This window comes from Pelobates fuscus, chromosome 1 (genome assembly GCF_036172605.1).
Source record: "Pelobates fuscus isolate aPelFus1 chromosome 1, aPelFus1.pri, whole genome shotgun sequence".
In the NCBI taxonomy this organism is placed as follows: domain Eukaryota; kingdom Metazoa; phylum Chordata; class Amphibia; order Anura; family Pelobatidae; genus Pelobates; species Pelobates fuscus.
In genome coordinates this window covers 117,670,902-117,691,292 of record NC_086317.1, presented here as the reverse complement: position 1 = coordinate 117,691,292, position 20,391 = coordinate 117,670,902, and the positions used below count along the sequence as shown (strand labels likewise).

General features: G+C 35.9%; 1 protein-coding gene across 1 annotated transcript in view; it reads left to right on the top strand.

The window, feature by feature from the left end:
* The window catches only part of IL1RAPL1 (interleukin 1 receptor accessory protein like 1), a 1,343,461-nt gene that overhangs the window by 1,012,411 nt on the left and 310,659 nt on the right, over nucleotides 1-20,391 (top strand). The window lies entirely within an intron of this gene.

Sequence of the window (20,391 nt, the reverse complement as noted above, 5' to 3'; positions counted from 1 at the left end):
TATAAATATAGAATGCAAATGTATAACTTATAAAGTAAGCCATTATCAGTAGCATTGGAGGTGGCAGTGTCACAAGAAACACTGACATTTCATCTCTATTTATCAAAGAAAAAAATCTCAGACACTCACTGTGATATGTTTAAAGCAGTTTTAATGGATCCGCAACGTTTCGACCTGTACTCAGGTCTTTATCAAGGCTTTGATATATGTTCTACGGGGTATGCTGGCCCCATACTCAGTTAGCACCCTGTTATTTTTATGATTGAGTGCAACCCTTTTCTCCTTTTTTGGTATCTCTATTTATCAAGGCAGCATAAATAATTAACTTGATGTGTGTAATCTACTCTGGTTTACATGGTTTTAGAAGAGCTGTCACATCAGGTTCTTGAAACCAATTGATGTTAAGGTAAGTTAAAATAATGAGCTTAGAACCATGTCAGTCACTATCAAGCATTTGCTGGTAAAATCAATAGAAAGGAATGTACCATCTGTTAACATTGATCATTTCCCATCATTGGCAACAACAAACCTTTGACAGATTAATGAGCTATGGAATAGGTCATTTTTTTCATAGAGATAGCTTTTTGCCTTTTTATTTTTTTTTCCATTTAATTGGTATCCTGAACAAAAGTGTTCTTTTGATTCTTAAGAATAAAAATTTGAGAAATGTGAAGAACAACCAAAAAGTGGGTCTTTTATCAAAACCCATGCAGTAGTTGCAATGAAAAATGATTCCATTTCTTTCTACATAAAAAGAAGTTTCAGTGTGTGCCAAGGTATTGTGTCAATTTTATATCCTGATCCATTCTATGTTAAGATTGTGACAACTTTTATGAATGGATTCAAGGACTTTCCTGAAAATGTCATTGAAATTTTTTTGGCTTGCGTGATAAGAGTACACATGTATATATACACCATAACACCGCAGGTTCCTGTACGTAGGTAAAAAAAATATATAAAGATTTTATAAAACATATAATATGCTTTCCTAATTATAAATATTTCTTTGAAGTACAAACTACTAATACATAAGTACATAACATCTAAACTGCATACAAATAATAATAAGAATAATAACATATAATAATAATGAGATCAAAATAAAACAAATCATTAACTGCATTTCAGTACCTTCAACATCAAATGCTTGAAAATTATTTATTTGTTCAAAATATGTTTTTCATTATTGATAGACAATATATCAAGTTAGATAGTGTATATTAAAATAAAATTACATAGCAAATGTTGAATATATTATGCATTGCATTCTGGGAACATCTTTCCAAACACTTACTCAAGTCAACTATGTGGACCTCATTTTAGTAATTATTTATTTTCACTAATATGTTGCATGTCAGTACTGGAATCTAATATCTACTGTCATATTAACAGTGAGAAAAAGTAAGGAACAGGATAGGTACATCTGAACGAAAGGGCATATTGATAAAAATGGTATATTGATTAAATAGAAAACTATAGTGAAGTGAAAATTATTGACTACTTTAGGGTAATATAGTTAACCTTTTTTTAAAGAAATCATATTTTTAACCCCTTAAGGACACATGACATGTGTGACATGTCATGATTCCCTTTTATTCCAGAAGTTTGGTCATTAAGGGGTTAAAGGGATACTATAGTTACCAGAACAATACAATAAGCTCTAGTTTGATTATTCCCTTCATGCTTTTTGCTGTAAACACTGTCTTTTCAGAAAAAATGCAGTGTTTATATTACAGCCTAGGGTTACATCCACTGGCCACTCCTCAGATGGCTGCTTGAGGTGCTTCCTGGGGCAGTGTCTCCACTCTCTTTATGGAGACACTGAACTTTCCTCATAGAGATGCATTGATTTGCAGTGCTGTTTTTTGGCTTGTGCTGGCTCTTCCCCTGTTCTGCCTCCTTGACAAACTCAGCCAATCCTATGGGAAAGCATTGTGATTGGCTCAGAGAATCACTTCTAAAGATGTCAGCCAAGCAGGCAGATCAGGGGCAGAACCGCCAGCAGCAGACTTGAAGTAAGATTTTACTATATTCAGGAGGTAAGGGGGTGAAGGGGCAAAAGGGGGCTAGATTATGTTTTTAGCACTATAGGGTCATGAATACATATTTGTGTTTCTGACCCTATAGTGTTCCTTTAATTAATTGTTTTATTTTTTATTTTCAATTCAGGACAATTTAAACGTTAGAAAATAAGCATCAAAGTACAGTTTCTGAAGATGAATTTAATGGAAAAAATATTTGCAAAACAAATGTTTAGAATTGTGGTAAAAAAACTGTTGCAGTGAGAAAAATCAGCAAACATCAGACACCTTTTTCTGAACAAGTATATCTTGTTAGTGCCTCTAGATATCAGATATCATTACTGCAATCATCCAAAAGAAAATATGTTGCTGGGGGGGGGTGGACTTGAGGGGGCGAAGCCACAGATAGGAGCTCTTTAGCCTCAGCGTTCTACACTTAGTGGAGGAGAAAGGAGAAATATTTCTCAAAGCCGCCACCTATTATAAAAAGAAGGCTCAGCTCTGCCAGACTACTTAGGGGGATGTGTCCACATTGTGAATATCGGGAATGGGTGCTGGGGAACAGAACTTTGATGCACATGCCTCAATTGGGCTACATGGAGGGATCACATTGAATTCCTGACAGTGCAGCATGTGCTTGTTTCTGGCTATGCTTTATTGAGATCCTGGAGAGTATCAGCAGCACTCTGTTCATCGTTAGAGAGGAAGGGACATAAAACAGAAATGTGGGGTTATGTCATGACATACCACACCTCTCTGTCAGTGCAAGTGGTCATTGAGTTTTCCCTTGGACTCAAGCCCCAGGTGTTTCTGGAACCTATCATGCCCCAGCTCCAAACAATAACAGTTACACTATTAAAGAGCTATATCACAATCCTTTAGGGTAGGTCATTCAAAGACTTGGTACCCATAAATTGATCTTAATCTAGAAAGGGTCAGCCTCAAATGTAACTGGATTGAAAAGCAGTAGTAGTCTGGATTATGACAGAGATCAATTTCATTAATCCAACATGATATACATCATATTTTGTAGTATTTAAAAATGCTAACTATTGTTTTAAATGGACACAAAAAGAGAAAACAGTTCTAAAGGTTTTACACTATATGTATTTTACTTTATGTTAAAGGTGTAAAGAAAGAAAGTTACCAAGGTGGAATACTATAAAGTTAAGTGATTAAGTATCTTATAAAGGCTTTTTGTTTTCCTATTAGAATCTTGGTTACTGGGTAATAGAACAATAAGCGCTCCACTGTTTTCTCTTTTTGTGTTTGTCTACTTAATGGTGTGTTTTTGAGAGTTCCACAGTCAGTGTTGTAGCTGCTAAATCTTCATATTTTGAATACATTTATAAAATAAGTTAAAAAGGAGATAGCAAAACATTCAATTCCCAATATACTATAGTATTGTTTTAAATGGACTTTAAAAAAAAAAAAAAAATATATATATATATATATATATATATATATAATAAATTATTTTTTTTCTAGATTTTCATACCTTATTTTTCAGATAACAGGCTCCACAGGACTCACCCAGTTTATGCACTATACAAATCCACAGAGATAGATAAATAGAAAATGAGTGTTAAGTAAGTGGCATCTTTGTATTCCAGTAGAGAGAAAAATTGAATCCAACTATTCACCTAAACGCTGGGCTTCACAATTGACTTCTAAAAGAAAGTCAGCTGAAAATTTTTTTTGAGCTTCACTAAAAAAAGTATATTAAAGCCAGGAATATACACAATATTCACTAAAAAATGAGAACGGAAAAGCATGCAAACATAAGCTGATTTGAAAAACTCTAATTAAGCTTAAATCAACAGATCATTATAATGGTCATCAACAGATCGTTCTAATGGTTAATTCCATGAAAAAATATCTAGGAGTTTATTGCATTATTGCAAATGCAATTCACAAATTCATACATTCATTATTTTAACTACTTTAACATGTGGATTGTGACATTTTATGTCAAACTTCATCCCTGCCTAAAAGACTCCCAAGCAGTTGAATATCCATTGAATATCCTCAATTATTCAATGACCCAGGGGAGTTATTCAATATCCAGGTTGGGTTCATATGCTAAACCAGTGCACCATAAAACAAACTGCCAAACCATATTATTCATTCAGTTTTTTTTTTTTATTATTTTTGTTGCAATTTTATGTTTTTTATTATCTTACAATTTATTGAAGCATGTAATATAATCCAATGAATGGAACAACATAAGAAATTCAAGATAGATTGAAAAGCACAACTCTTTAAATGTAGGAGCAATAAAGATAATCTCAGCGAATAAGACATCAAGATTAGGGACAAGAGAAGCCAACATATTCCTTAAAAGAAAATGAAATATAAATATTCTAATGGTAAGAATGTTAGAAGGAAAATACAACAATTAAATAAAGGAAAATAGATAGTCGCAGGCTATAAAGAGAGACAAGTAGTAATGATACACAGGAGAAATACGTGGGGTTATTAGCTAAAGTGAGCATTTAAGACCAAAATAGCCAAACTGAAAAGATTGTCAAAATCAGTTATGCTTCAAAGTTCAACTACTTTGGCCTTAGATTTAAAATTAACTTATAAATACCTTTGAACTCCAACAATGTTCCCTTTAGTTATTTACCCTGACAGTATAGTAACCCTGATGGTATAGTAATTCTCGAGAGTGTGTTTTAGATTGTAAATGGTGAAGGTGGCACACAAATTTATTTGAATAGTTGTATGATATATACAAAGCTGCTATTCTCAATTAAAACATATATATACATATATATATATGTGTTATTTATTTATTTCCAGTTCACTTGGTGTCATTGAGGAGTCCCTGTTTAATTACAATAACAGATAAAAAGTACTAACCTATAAGTAGTATGACATATAAAGAAATATACATAGCAATGGAGTGAACACCCTTTTGTTGCACTATAGCTATCATTATAATAAGCATCGTTAACCCAATTTACATGAAGCTGGAGTGATACGATAAATACTTTAGAAAAATTGAGCCCTATATGTTTTCAAAATGAACAGCTAAACTATAAAGGTCAATAGACTTCACAGACAACAGAGAGACTACTTTCCTAATTCGGTGATCAACCATATTATCACAGTAACAGTAGCAGAAACAATCAAAGTGAGTTTTGCCCAACAGTAAATATAAAAACAGCTAGGCAACACTCGTGTGTGTATATCTATTGCACAGGATATCGATGAAATAAAAGCAATTTACAACAACGTCAAAAATTAGCTTATCAGTAAAGCTATATATGCAGAGACATTTAAAGTAAAATGTCAGCCCATTGGCAAGAAACCCGATAAAGAGTTAAAAATCTACTTGGTTTACAACAATACTGGTAGTAAAGCTAAAACAAAATGGAAGGTTTTAGAACAGCAACTACAGTGAAGTACGGAAGATAAATTTATTGCATAAAATGTAACTTTTAGCATAAGTGCAGAGTTGCAGGTTGGTAGAAAATGTAACAGACTTGCTTAATTATGAGGTAAACAGTTAAGTAAAATATTGTCAATGTTAAGAGCTATAAGTTATCAATTTGATAAAACAAGAAAAACGTGGGGAAAAGACTAAATTGGTTATCTGAAGACCCACCATTAACTAGAGACATTTCTATGAGTGGGCATTACAGATTGTTTTGTTTTCTATGGAGAATTTGGCTCTGGTCAGAAGTCTTTTTTTCTTGCCATTTCAGGCAATTAAAATATATTATTTATGCATAAATGTGCTGCAACGCTAGACATACAGTAATTATAAATGGACTATAGTAATCAACTTGTAATTGTGTTAAATTGGGTTAATTGTGTTAAAGTAACATAAGTACTAAAACTAGTTCCAAATGTTGAGGGTTGATTTTACCAAGTTAAAGCCAATAGAAATCTTCGAAGGCCGGCAGTTTCAATGCTTTAGAACCTGTGCCCAGTAACTGATAATGGGGTTTCCATGATCGAAATGTCATTAAACATTTTATAATTAACCCCTTATGACCGGAGGGCGTACTATTACGTCCTTTTAAAAGCGGCTCTAAACGCCGCAGGACGTAATAGTACGCCCTCCGGTTTTTAGTAACTTACCCGGTCGCCGGCGGTCCCACGCCGGCGATCGCGGTTGGGGGGACTCCCAGGGAGCCCCCCCGCGGCAGATCTTCCTCCTCCGGTCATGTGAGAGTGAGGTCCTTGCGAGGATAGCTGGCTACAGCAATGCCAGCAAGGGGACTAACTGTAATGACAGTTGGTCCCCCTGCTGGCTGAATATAAAATAAAATAATGTTAAAAGTGTAAAAAAAAAAATATATATATATACTTAGATCATATATATATATTATATATATATGATCTAAGTATATACATACACATATACACACACACACATGCACCGTCTAGGTGTATTTTAATATTAATATATATATAATTATATATATATATATATATATATATTAATATCAAATTACACGTAGACTGATACTGATTAAATATATATATAATTATTGTTATATATATTTATAAATAATATAAAAAAAATATGTAAATAAGTAAAAAAATAAAATAAAAAAAATAATTAAAAATAAAATATTAAAAAATATATAGATGTGTTTTATTTCGTTCTAACTGTATTGTGATATTAATATATATATATATTTATATCAAAATACACGTAGAACGAAATAATATATATATCTATATACATAAATATATACGTATATATCACTATATATATACCTATATATAAATAAAAATATTTTTAAAAAATTATATATATATATGTATATATACACATATGTATATATATACATATATTAATTCTACACATATATTTATGTAATAATTTTACATGATTAGGTATCCTAATTAATTACAATTAGCGGGACCTGCCTGACCACCCATGCCGAAAGTATAGGGAATATAATTTGCTAGCACTATATTTAACCCTATAACTTTCCAAGACACCATAAAACCTGTACATGGGGGGTACTGTTTTACTCGGGAGACTTCGCTGAACACAAATATTAGTGTTTCAAACAGTAAAATGTATTACAACAATGATATCGCCAGTAAAAGTGAAGTTTTTTGCATTTTTCACGCACAAACAGCACTTACACGGACGATATTATTGCTGCAATACTTTTTACTGTTTTGAAACACAAATATTTGTGTTCAGCGAAGTCTCCCGAGTACAACAGTACCCCTCATGTACAGGTTTTATGGTGTTTTCAAAAATTACAGCGTCAAATATAAGGCTTGTGTTTCATTTTTTTCACATTAAAATTCGCCAGATTGCTTACGTTGCCTTTATGACCCTATGGTAGCCCAAGAATGAAAATTACCCCTATGATGGCATACTATTTTCAATAGTAGACAACCCAAGGTATTGCAAATGGGGTATGTCCAGTCTTTTTTAGTAGCCACTTAGTCACAAACACTGGCCAAAATTGGCATTTTTGCATTTTTCACACACAAACAAATACTAACGCTAACTTTGGCCAGTGTTTGTGACCAAATGGCTACTAAAAAAGACTGGACATCCCTTATTTGCAATACCTTGGGTCGTCTACTATTGCAAATGGTATGCCATTATGGGTGTAAATTTATTTCCTGGGCTACTATACAGTCTCAAAGGCAACGTAACCAATCTGGCGAATTTCAATTTCAAATGTAACACGCTATATTTGACCCTGTAACTTCCCAAAACACCATAAAACCTGTACATAGGGGGTACTGTTTTACATGTGAGACTTTGCTGAATACAAATATGTGTATTTTATTGCAGTAAAAGCAAACAGTATTATGACATTGACAGTTAAAATGTCATGTAGAACTAAAAAAATAAAAAAAATCTTATTTTCTCCCATTTATTTCATATTAAATTATATTTCATAGCTAAATATTTGATATTAAATGAAAGCCCTGTTTCCCCTGAATAAAATGATATATAATAAGGGTTGGGTGCATTTAATATGAAAGAGGTGAATTACGGTTGGACAGTCATATAGCGCAAATGCCAGGTTTTGTTTACATTTTGTTTCGTTCACAACTTGTACATTTGGCTGCGGTGTTAAGGGGTTAAACAATCAGTTATATTTGTGGTTAAAACACAATTTCACTTAATTTATTAATGCCATTCTTGGAGTACTGATGAATGTTGGAACATTGATTTTACTTGAAATTAGTCAACAATTGTCCCTATCTTCTTGTGGTGTTACAGTTGTCATTCATTCAGTTTAAATTTCTCTTTTATGATCTCTCTGGGTTGTTTACTAAAATTAGAATTGCCTGGAATGTCTTTGAATTCAAAGTGCGCTTCAAATTTAAGGTCAAGTAGTTGAGCTGAAAGAATGTTTTTCCACATATATATTATTTTCGATACATTCATGTATATATATGTAAGTACATATTATTCATTAAGGTTTTGATATAAGTATATATATATATATATATATATATATATATATATAAATATATATATTTACAATATTTGGACAGGTTCTGGAGGTTAATAAGTAATTATGATAAACCATACAGTGGATATTTGTATTTAAATATTAATAGTTTGTTCTTAGTAAAGATTCTAAATATAAAGTGTTCATTCAAAGAAGATGGTAGGACCAGGCTTGTCAGGCATTCATGGCTCAGTTCTGTTTGCTTTTACTGTGTTCGGAAATGTGTGGGTCAATCATGTGAACTTCACATGGTGTGATTTCGTCCCATTAGGTGATCCGCACATCATCTAATGATGCCAGGGAGCAAAGCTGGAAACACTTAGGATTTGAAACAGAGACATGGAATGCACAAACACGTCCACGAACACTCCCCCAAACAGGATTGGCTCTAAATCGGGATACTGGGCGAAGGGGAAGGGAGGAAGTGGTAATACAATTTGGTTAGTGCAGAATCTTGGCATTGCTCTTTTCCAATAAAACAGAGTTTTATTTTATGTTTGTATATATAGTATTTTATACTGATTGCAATTCGATTTATTGGAAAACCCTGAGGAAGACTAAAGGGTAAAATGCGTAGGGAATGGTCATATAATTTATATCAGATTGGATTAAGTTACTTATATATGGTTAATTATTTTTATACAAGGAAAGTGCCATAAAATATATTTTTTATGATATAGTGAACATTCTGCATTTAGTAGTGTAATGTCATGATTAATGCTGTCTTAAAACCTGGTTTAGAAGATCTGAGACATATTTATATGACTGGTCTACCTAGTGAATTGTGAGTACAATATCATCACACATTTTGGGCTATATTATCTAAACAGTGCTATACTATGTACCTTTATACCTGTTTCTCCATATATTTTTTGTATGATATTTTGTGTATTAGGAGTGGGAACCCTGTGAGAAGCCAGTTCTTAACTGGGTTAAGTATTCAATTCCCCACACTAATCTGGTAACAGTGGTTGTGGTGTATGTATATATACGAAATGGAAGAACAGCTGACTGGAAGATTTTTTCCAGTTTGGCCTTAAATTCATTTTGAATTCATGACAATTATTTAGTAACTAACCTTGTATAAGCCTTTTGTTGTGGACTAAAAGGTGCATTATAAGTGAGAAATGTCTCTTGTTTTTTTTTTTTTTTAAAGAAGTTAAATTGATAACGCGTTAAAGATATATACAACAGCTAATTGTAAAATAAAATTAAAATATATAAAGGTATTATATGTTGAAGGTTATTCCATTAGGAAGAAACCACCAGAATTAAGATCATCAACCCTGTGCTTGGCCCTCACCAGGACGACATTTGGAGACAGCACTGCAATAGTCAAAGTGCAGATAAGATATTGGCTTTCTAACTAGAAAGGTGACATTCATTAGCCTGAGGTAGGCTAGGGACCGAATAGCAGATTTCTACACTCAGTCCCAGTTCTGCTCATAGAAGATGAGAAATTAAAATGGAGAGAGGAGTAAAAGAAAAAAAGACGTAATGACTTGAGTAGAGATTGAGAAATAACTGGAAATGCATGGGTGAAAAAAATCATATTGGTTAAAAATGGATAGGAGGTTTTTCATATTTATGTGGTAAGATGTTCACACTTTAATTTTCTATATGCAGTCAGATTCTGAAGGCTGTCAGGGGAGGCAATTGCCCCTCAAGCCAATATATAGTGACAATTTTGGGCTTATGCTGCACAGCATAATACCCAAAAATATCATGTGACATCATAATATGTATAATGTATATTATATATTAACCCCTTAAGGACTGAGCCAAATGTACACGTTGTGATCAAAACAAAACGTAAACAAAATCTGGAGTTTGACTACATGTCTGTTCAGCTGTAATATGACTCTTTCATATTAAGTGCACCCACAGTTATTATATATAATTTTATTCAGGGGAAACAGGGCTTTCATTTATCATCAAATATTTAGGTATGAAGCATAATTTAATATGAATAAAATATACAAAAATGGGAGAAAATAAGAATTTTTTTAAACACTGGAATTTCAATGTGAAAAAAATGAATTGCAAGTCTTATATTTGACTCTGTAACTTTTGAAAACACCATAAAACCTGTACATGAGGGGTGCTGTTATACTCGGGAAACTTAGCTGTACACAAATATTAGTGTTTCAAAACAGTAAAACGTATCACAACAATTATATTGTCAGTGTAATTGCCATTTGTGTGTGAAAAATGCAAAAAAATTAACTTTCACTGACAATATCATCGTTATAATACATTTTACTCTTTTGAAACACTAATATTTGAGTTCCGAGTAAAAGAGTACCCCCATATACAGGTTTTATGGTGTTTTGGAAAGTTCCTGTATTAAATTTAGCGCTTACAAATTAAATTATCTGCACTTTCTGCCTGGGTTGTCAGGCATGTCAGTCAAATTTTAATTAATAAAATCACATAGTTATGCTAAATGATTACTTAAATATACACATAGAATTTGAATATATATATATGTAAATATTTTTTTTAAGTTCTACATGTACTTATGCAATCATGAATTTAATTATATATATATATATATATATATATATATATATATATTTGCAGTTATTTGTATTTTATATATAGATATATATATATATATATATAGAATTTCATTCCAAGTGTATTTTGTTACCTTTATATATATATATATATATATATATATATATATATAGGGGGCCATGTAGTCGCTCTTTGAGAGCGATCACATGGCCCCCGGGGGCCTGATATGCTAGGAGTGGGCTGCCTGGGCTGTTATGCAGTCCTCCCGAAGAGGATGTTGGTGGAGGTAAGTAGATGGAGGCTCCTGGGTGCTTAAGCCATTACAGCGTTCTATGCCGCTGCAATGGCTTTATAGCCCATTTAAATGGGGACGGCATAGAACACCGTAACTGCATTAATGGGTTAAATATAATATATAATATTATAATACATCATATATCATGATATTTCATATTATAATATATCCTATGGAATGTCCTTCCCCCTCTCTGTTAGACTTTCACCCAGTCTCCACTCCAAATATTTGAAAACATACTTCTTCTGTAAAGCATATCAATTAAACTGTAAACAGCTTTCCCTCCCGGCACCCTGATTCCTTTCCTGCAACTGTCATCAAAACAAACCACTAAGCCCTCAGTGAATACTGTTCTAGCAACTTATTTTTTTACCCTACCCTTACCATTTGTGCCAATATACCCCAGTCCCTCTAGCATGTAAGCTCATTGAGCAAGGCCCTTAATCCCACTGTTCCCACTGTTCCCACTGTTCCTGTGCGTCCAACACGTCTGGTTACAAATAAGTGTCTGTTAGTCCACCCATTGTACAGCGTTGCGGAACATGTTACACTGTTATGCGTATTGTATTGTAATTCTTACAATGCTATAATAAAACATTTAGTACAAAATTAAAGGGATTGACTGTATTGGCATCTGCTGGTTTGGTCCATTTGTTTGTTAGGCTTTCAGGCCATAGGTATCCAGCTCACTGCCATGTGCATTTCCCGTACCTATAGCTGCTGCATATCACATGCTGACTCTTGCATTATTCTTATCCTTAGTCTCTGTTATTCTACTTGTAGCCATAAAGAAGCCGATGTTGACAGGTAATGCAATTAACATGAAGAGTCTTCTTCACCATAAATCCCTGTGGCCCTAAATCTTTGTGAAGGATATGCATGCCCCAGGGTTCCTGGTGTCCTAGGCAAACTGATATTTTTATTTCACTCCTCCCTTTTTCATTGTTGAAACACTTTGTAATTGACATGATTGAAGTGAAGAAAAAAATCCATTGCAGCTTGGAGCCAAGAAAATGCCAGTTAACGTAACGGCGTATAAAATATAGACAAGGATGTGTGTCCAAGTACTAGGCTTGCCTAGGGCAGCATAAAACCTTAATACCATGGAAATGCTAATGGGATGGACTGATGGGTGTATATGTGTAATGCAGAAAAATGGAGCACAACCTAAAAATAGTAAACAAGACCCTTTTTTTTTCAAGATCATATGTACATGCAGATATGCAACATGACAGGTCCATATAGAGAAATATCCTTAAATCAAATGGAAACTACTTTATTTATTAATATATATGGATATATATGGATATATAAATATATATATATATATATATATATATATATATATATATGTATATATATATATATATATAAAGTGTTCAAGCAGAGATTGTAGCCGTATTAGTCCAGTGATGTAGATGTAAAAAAACAGATACAATTCGTATCTTGTAATACCTTATTTATTAGACTAACATCATTTTTTAATGACAAGCTTTCAAGAGAACCTACCTTTTTCAAGTCTAAAGCACTTCTGAGCAAGACAACACATAGAATTCAAAGTTGAATTGTGATATAGGGGTTAAAGCAACATGTGCAAATAAGACACAGGTTTCATAGAAAATCTCCCCTTATATTTACGACCCTCTGCGAGAATGGTGTCTATTTTCTATGAAACCTGTCTTATCTGCACATGTCGCTTTAACCCCTGTATCAAAACTCAACTTGCTCAGAAATGTTTGAGACTTGAGAAAATTAGGTTCTCCCGAAAGCTTGTCATTAAAAATTGTTAGTCCAATAAAAAAGGTATTACAAGATACAACTTTAATATTTTTACATATATATGATCTATAAAATATATATATAAATATATATATATATATATACTGTTTCATAGAAAATTTGCTTTGCTAATTATGCTCTCAAATAGGAGTTAGATTTCAGAATTTGTTTTATATAAATCCAGCCAGGAAACATTTCATATTTTTTAATGCTCTTTAATTACAGTACAGGAGGGTATATTCCATTTGTTAAATCATATTCTTCTAGGCTGTCACAATACTATTTACCGTCCCTGTCTGAGTAAAACGCAGTTTAGGGCTGCATACACAGCTTAGCACTGCTATGGCTGTATTGCGTTCAAGTCAGCTTACAAAAAGACCAATCTTCCGTATTTTTCAACCACATAGACCACCATCACATTAGGGTTATACCAATGTCACTGATGATATGACTGATCATAGAACTTGGTAATTTAAATGACTTAGCACATTACTTATTTACATGTGTGGCAAATGAGCTTAGCCATTTCGTACAGAGGGATCTCCAGTTATAAAGTGATATTGGCATTACTCCAGCAAGACAGTAGTGTAATGCACCATTTGGGCAAATGCTACATAATGAAATAATCCCATCATGCAACATTTGGACTCCGGATACCATAATGGAATCATTTCCTTGAGACTTGAAAGGATGACATGTCGACTTTTTAAAATTTGCACAAGCAAATAAGTCCTGTTTTGGCACAACAGATGTACTTATGCACTAATCTTAGCTATGGCTGGATACCTGAAAAGAAATAGGAGTGGCCAATCGATAATGCGGACAGAGCAGGGGGTAACCCTAATAGTAAATTGGAGCAAAAAAAGGAGAGAAATCTGTCCTATAGGATATAGATCGCAGTGAATGCAATAGGTAATGAACAGGTAAAATACCCTTTAATAGAGTGGGGTAAATACAGTGAAACTAATATAACGAAAAAGGTAAAGAGTAAAGTGCAGAGACACACACAGAAAGGAAAAATTAGTGTGTCAAAAAACAACTAAATACTACGTGTAACTACTATCGGTGCCCTAATGTCATAAACTGGGCAAGTACTGTAAGTGCCGCAATTAATCTATATGCTGGTAATTAGTACCACAGCGGTAACTATGATCGGTATGGTAACAGGTAACCCAACAGTAGATGAGGCAGATAACAGTAAGGGATATCAAATATCACGGGGTAACGGTAGTAGTATACGTATATTTTAAAATAAAACAGTACCGATGTCCTACATGGAGTCAGTACATCCCCAAAGATATCTCAATTGGAGAGTAGGAAAGCCATGTATTGACATGGAGAGTACAACCGACCAATCTTAAGCTCAAACCACCGGTCCCTAACTGGAACCATTTACTAGGGTATACAATCCTAGTGGGCAGTGTGAGAGAAGAGAGTAGCCGGGTATCGGTTTAGTGGAGGGGGTGAGCCGTATACCGACTAGAAGAATGTCGGATTACAGTGTGCCTCCCTCCGGGTTAAGCATACATACCCATAAAAATTATGGTCAATGAAGGAAAAGGTCGAGGTTATTCCCCATAGTTGCCGATGTTAGGCGGACTGTATGGGTAGATAAATTTTGATATCACAGGTTAGTCGTGTTTCTTAGACTAACTTGTTTTGACCTATGGTTGCCAGTGTCGGACAAACCAAGGTGGTGATCCGATAATAAAATCGAGACAAGAAGTATCCTTACTCGACTACCTTACTATAGTTGGCTATCATTGCTGGTGTTGTTATATACAATAGACGCTACCAAGTAGCCCTCTGTTAAGTGTACAAATGTCTGTATGATAAGCAGAAAGTTTAAGTACAGGGAGGGAAGAATGGTGCCTTCGTGGGTACCAGGTATAGTAAAGTGGTAGGAGACAAGGAAGAGGGAAGGGTATGTAATAAATGTTTGCCCTAATAGTTCTTTTTCAAAGGTAAAGTTAATTTAGTTGTAATAAAGTAGTATCCTGGTTGATACTGATAGATACTGATAGGTTACTGTTCGTCCGGAGCTTAATTAGGCAACCCGTATGTGTGAGGTAGTAAACCGGGATGCTGGATGATAATAACAAGTATCGCTCGAGTACAAGGTTTTGGTCAACCAAGAGATTTTCGTAATAATGTCCGAGGAGTCAGGGTAACCTTGAGGTGGACGGGTTAGTGTCAAACCCGAGACCGATAATAGGTGCCACACTTCAGCCCCGGGCTGTATTGCGTTCAAGTCAGCTTACAAAAAGACCAATCTTCCGTATTTTTCAACCACATAGACCACCATCACATTAGGGTTATACCAATGTCACTGATGATATGACTGATCATAGAACTTGGTAATTTAAATGACTTAGCACATTACTTATTTACATGTGTGGCAAATGAGCTTAGCCATTTCGTACAGAGGGATCTCCAGTTATAAAGTGATATTGGCATTACTCCAGCAAGACAGTAGTGTGATGCACCATTTGGGCAAATGCTACATAATGAAATAATCCCATCATGCAACATTTGGACTCCGGATACCATAATGGAATCATTTCCTTGAGACTTGAAAGGATGACATGTCGACTTTTTAAAATTTGCACAAGCAAATAAGTCCTGTTTTGGCACAACAGATGTACTTATGCACTAATCTTAGCTATGGCTGGATACCTGAAAAGAAATAGGAGTGGCCAATCGATAATGCGGACAGAGCAGGGGGTAACCCTAATAGTAAATTGGAGCAAAACAAGTAAACAAGTAACAACCATTTACTAGGGTATACAATCCTAGTGGGCAGTGTGAGAGAAGAGAGTAGCCGGGTATCGGTTTAGTGGAGGGGGTGAGCCGTATACCGACTAGAAGAATGTCGGATTACAGTGTGCCTCCCTCCGGGTTAAGCATACATACCCCGGGCTGAAGTGTGGCACCTATTATCGGTCTCGGGTTTGACACTAACCCGTCCACCTCAAGGTTACCCTGACTCCTCGGACATTATTACGAAAATCTCTTGGTTGACCAAAACCTTGTACTCGAGCGATACTTGTTATTATCATCCAGCATCCCGGTTTACTACCTCACACATACGGGTTGCCTAATTAAGCTCCGGACGAACAGTAACCTTCAGTATCAACCAGGATACTACTTTATTACAACTAAATTAACTTTACCTTTGAAAAAGAACTATTAGGGCAAACATTTATTACATACCCTTCCCTCTTCCTTGTCTCCTACCACTTTACTATACCTGGTACCCACGAAGGCACCATTCTTCCCTCCCTGTACTTAAACTTTCTGCTTATCATACAGACATTTGTACACTTAACAGAGGGCTACTTGGTAGCGTCTATTGTATATAACAACACCAGCAATGATAGCCAACTATAGTAAGGTAGTCGAGTAAGGATACTTCTTGTCTCGATTTTATTATCGGATCACCACCTTGGTTTGTCCGACACTGGCAACCATAGGTCAAAACAAGTTAGTCTAAGAAACACGACTAACCTGTGATATCAAAATTTATCTACCCATACAGTCCGCCTAACATCGGCAACTATGGGGAATAACCTCGACCTTTTCCTTCATTGACCATAATTTTTATGGGTATGTATGCTTAACCCGGAGGGAGGCACACTGTAATCCGACATTCTTCTAGTCGGTATACGGCTCACCCCCTCCACTAAACCGATACCCGGCTACTCTCTTCTCTCACACTGCCCACTAGGATTGTATACCCTAGTAAATGGTTCCAGTTAGGGACCGGTGGTTTGAGCTTAAGATTGGTCGGTGGTACTCTCCATGTCAATACATGGCTTTCCTACTCTCCAATTGAGATATCTTTGGGGATGTACTGACTCCATGTAGGACATCGGTACTGTTTTATTTTAAAATATACGTATACTACTACCGTTACCCCGTGATATTTGATATCCCTTACTGTTATCTGCCTCATCTACTGTTGGGTTACCTGTTACCATACCGATCATAGTTACCGCTGTGGTACTAATTACCAGCATATAGATTAATTGCGGCACTTACAGTACTTGCCCAGTTTATGACATTAGGGCACCGATAGTAGTTACACGTAGTATTTAGTTGTTTTTTGACACACTAATTTTTCCTTTCTGTGTGTGTCTCTGCACTTTACTCTTTACCTTTTTCGTTATATTAGTTTCACTGTATTTACCCCACTCTATTAAAGGGTATTTTACCTGTTCATTACCTATTGCATTCACTGCGATCTATATCCTATAGGACAGATTTCTCTCCTTTTTTTGCTCCAATGGCTGGATACCTATTCGATACACTCATAAAAATGAGAGATCATACTGGTTCGTAGACCCAAAGATTATTGAATCTTATTGGATTTTAATACAAATAGGGACAGAGGGTCCTATCTATTAAAAACAATTGCTATGGTGTCACATTGTAAAAGATTGGGTCTCACTGACCCCATAAGTGTTTTAACTATTTATTTTTTAATAAGAGAGGATTTATGGAAGCATTGCTGATTGCCATTCGAATTATTATTATTTTTTTTTCAATTCTTTATTTTTGTTGCGCAGAGAATATACAAAATAAGTTTGCAGTGCCACAAGAACGGGCAAACTATGCATTTTCAGACAAGTTATGACAATGGTATGTTTATATGACATACACAAATTTTTTGTTTGTTGAGTACACCTAGTTAGTCAGGTGCGTCTAGAGTATCTTAAGGTACGTGTAGTCGCTCTGTAAGTCTAACGAGACAATGGTATTAAGCATAGAAAGGTATAACAGATTAACTAAGGAATGGTTACATTTGCTATCGGGTTATGCCTATTGTGCCAGCATTTAAGTGCTATTTAACACGCTGAACAGGAGTTATGAGCAGTAAGTGTCCTTTGGCCTATGCACGGTTGGATATTCAGACATATAAAACGTTGCGTTCATGTTAGGCTGCGGGCAAGTTAGGAGTGCCTTTGCAGTGTTCCTCGTGGGGTTAATCCCTGGGTTGCCCCTTCGTAGCGGAGTATGTGAGTATAGAATTGTGTGCATTCTGAGAAACAATAAAAACATAAACAACTTAAGCATAAGATCGGTGCCAACATTAGCTGAATTTTAGATTTGTATACATTATCTATAACTAGAGAAGAAGAACTTATCGATTGGACAAGTGTGTGTTCCTGGCTAATATGTTCAGGTGAGTAGTTTTTGACTTTCTAGCCCAATTGACCAATGGGCTAAAAAAGGGGGGGGGAGAACAGTGGAGAAAAATGCGCCCTGAGAAAGGTTAAGGTAATTATCCTGCTCTGTGTGGGAGTGAGGATGTGGGCTCTTGTGCCTTGCGTGGAGAGGGCTGCCTAAGTGCATGAGTCCCGAACTGGGCGTGTAAGAGGCAGTCCCGTTTGAAGTCAGGTTTTAGGCTCTGGCATTAGTGCCCGATGCGGCCTGCCTAGGCACAAATTCCACAGTAGTTCCTGGGTTCCATCTGTGGGTTGGTTGAGGAAAACAATGCTGAGGGAGCGTTGGGGTATTCCCAAGTGCTGCAGGATTGTAGCAGCTTCTTGGAGGTCTCGAATGATGTGGGTTGAAGCCCCATGGAGGATTGACAGGGAACGAGAAGGGCGCCATCTATAGCTTATTTTGTGCTGTTGTAGAAGGGTAGTGAGTGGCCTTAGTTCTCAGCGCCATGACAAAGTGCTGCCGCTTAGGTCTGCATAGAATGTCAGTGACATGTCTTCGAAGGTGTAAGGCGAGTTGCCCCGTATCGCATTTAGTAAGGCAGCCTTGTCTTTTCCCTTTTGGAATTGTATGATTAGGTGCCTTGATGTTGTAGGTGGTGCTTTTGCAGGTTTGGGCGCCCGGAATATTCCTTCAGTCGCTATCATTTTGGATAGTTTTGGTGTTAGTAAGGCTGCCAGCAATCTCCTCACCACATGTGGAAGCTCAGCTTCGGGTATGTTTTCAGGGATTCCCCTGACTTTTAGATTGTTCCTGCAGCGGTAGTCATCCAGTGCGGCAAAGCGGCATTCATAGGAGTAATTTTGTTTTTGCAGGTCGCTGTCCTCTTGTTGGAGGGTTGTGATCTGCTGCGTGCAGGAGAGTGAGGTAGTTTCCAGTGCTCCTATAAGGCCTGTCAGGCCATGCAGGTCCTGGCGTATTGTGGCCATGTCTGCCTGAAGGTTTTTTGTAAGTCCACCAGTAGCTCCTTTAATATTGTGGCCATCACCGAAGCTGAGTCTGGCTTCATTAGGGGGGTTGGCGGTGGAGGAAGCGCCTGAGCTGGTATGTATCCTTCCTCTGTTCCGCAGGAGAAATCATCAAAGAGGTTTGAGCAGTCCCCAGTGATGGACACCATTTTGGGCCCATGAGCACCATGGGCCTGCCACCACAAATCCCCAATGTTCATGCCCATTCCGGGTGCATCCTGACGTAATTATTTCATTTTTCTTCCCCATTAGGCTTAAGCACAGTAAGACCGGTCTGGATGCCGAAAATTGGGTTAGTATTACCCTCGTGGTCCGGAGCTCCGCACACATGTGACTGTCCACTTTGACTGTCAGACTCCGGCCCCCCCACCGTCATTCTAATTATTAACCACTTCTGTGATGTTTTTTTCCCAGTGTTGTGCTAATCCACTGGGAGAAGCCAGTTATGCTCAGACATTAGCCTGTAGGGTGAGCTAGTAAATTACGTGGATCATGCGTCTGACTCCACAACGTAACTCACATAATTATTTATGTTCGCAGAACATCTAGTAACTAACCGCAGTGTGTTCTAGACCTGCAACCAAAGCTACTGGATACACTTTATCAAGTTGTCCCTTGAAGGTTCTCAAATTACTGATCAAGCAAGAAATCAAACTTTGAGAAACTTACTCCGACTCATTATTACAGTTAAGATGTGTCTTCTTTCATGTCAAATAACCAATCATGTTCTTTTATCTGCTGTTTTGGATTTGAAAAGCTATGCCAATTTGTCCGAGCAGTAGCCGATGTGTGTTCAATTTGTTGCCCCTTTCCAGACAAAAAAATTTGCCTAGTACATTTTATATATCTTATTAAATTATCAGTTGTATTAGTCAATTCTACAGCTAACAATGAAATATAATGTTCTTTGTCATATTTGCTTTTATTGTCTGTGTTATACACTATCTTTAAAAATGTCATTATGGAAATTGCTACAAAGTAGCATGATTTCAGAAATAATTGCAGCAATTGTAAATGAGTACTTAAAAAAACAAACTTCTGAATTCTTCTTTCATTCGGGAAAATAAATATTCATTTTGTGCAATCGAGTGCACTCAAGTAAATGCATTTTTGAACCATTTGAATCA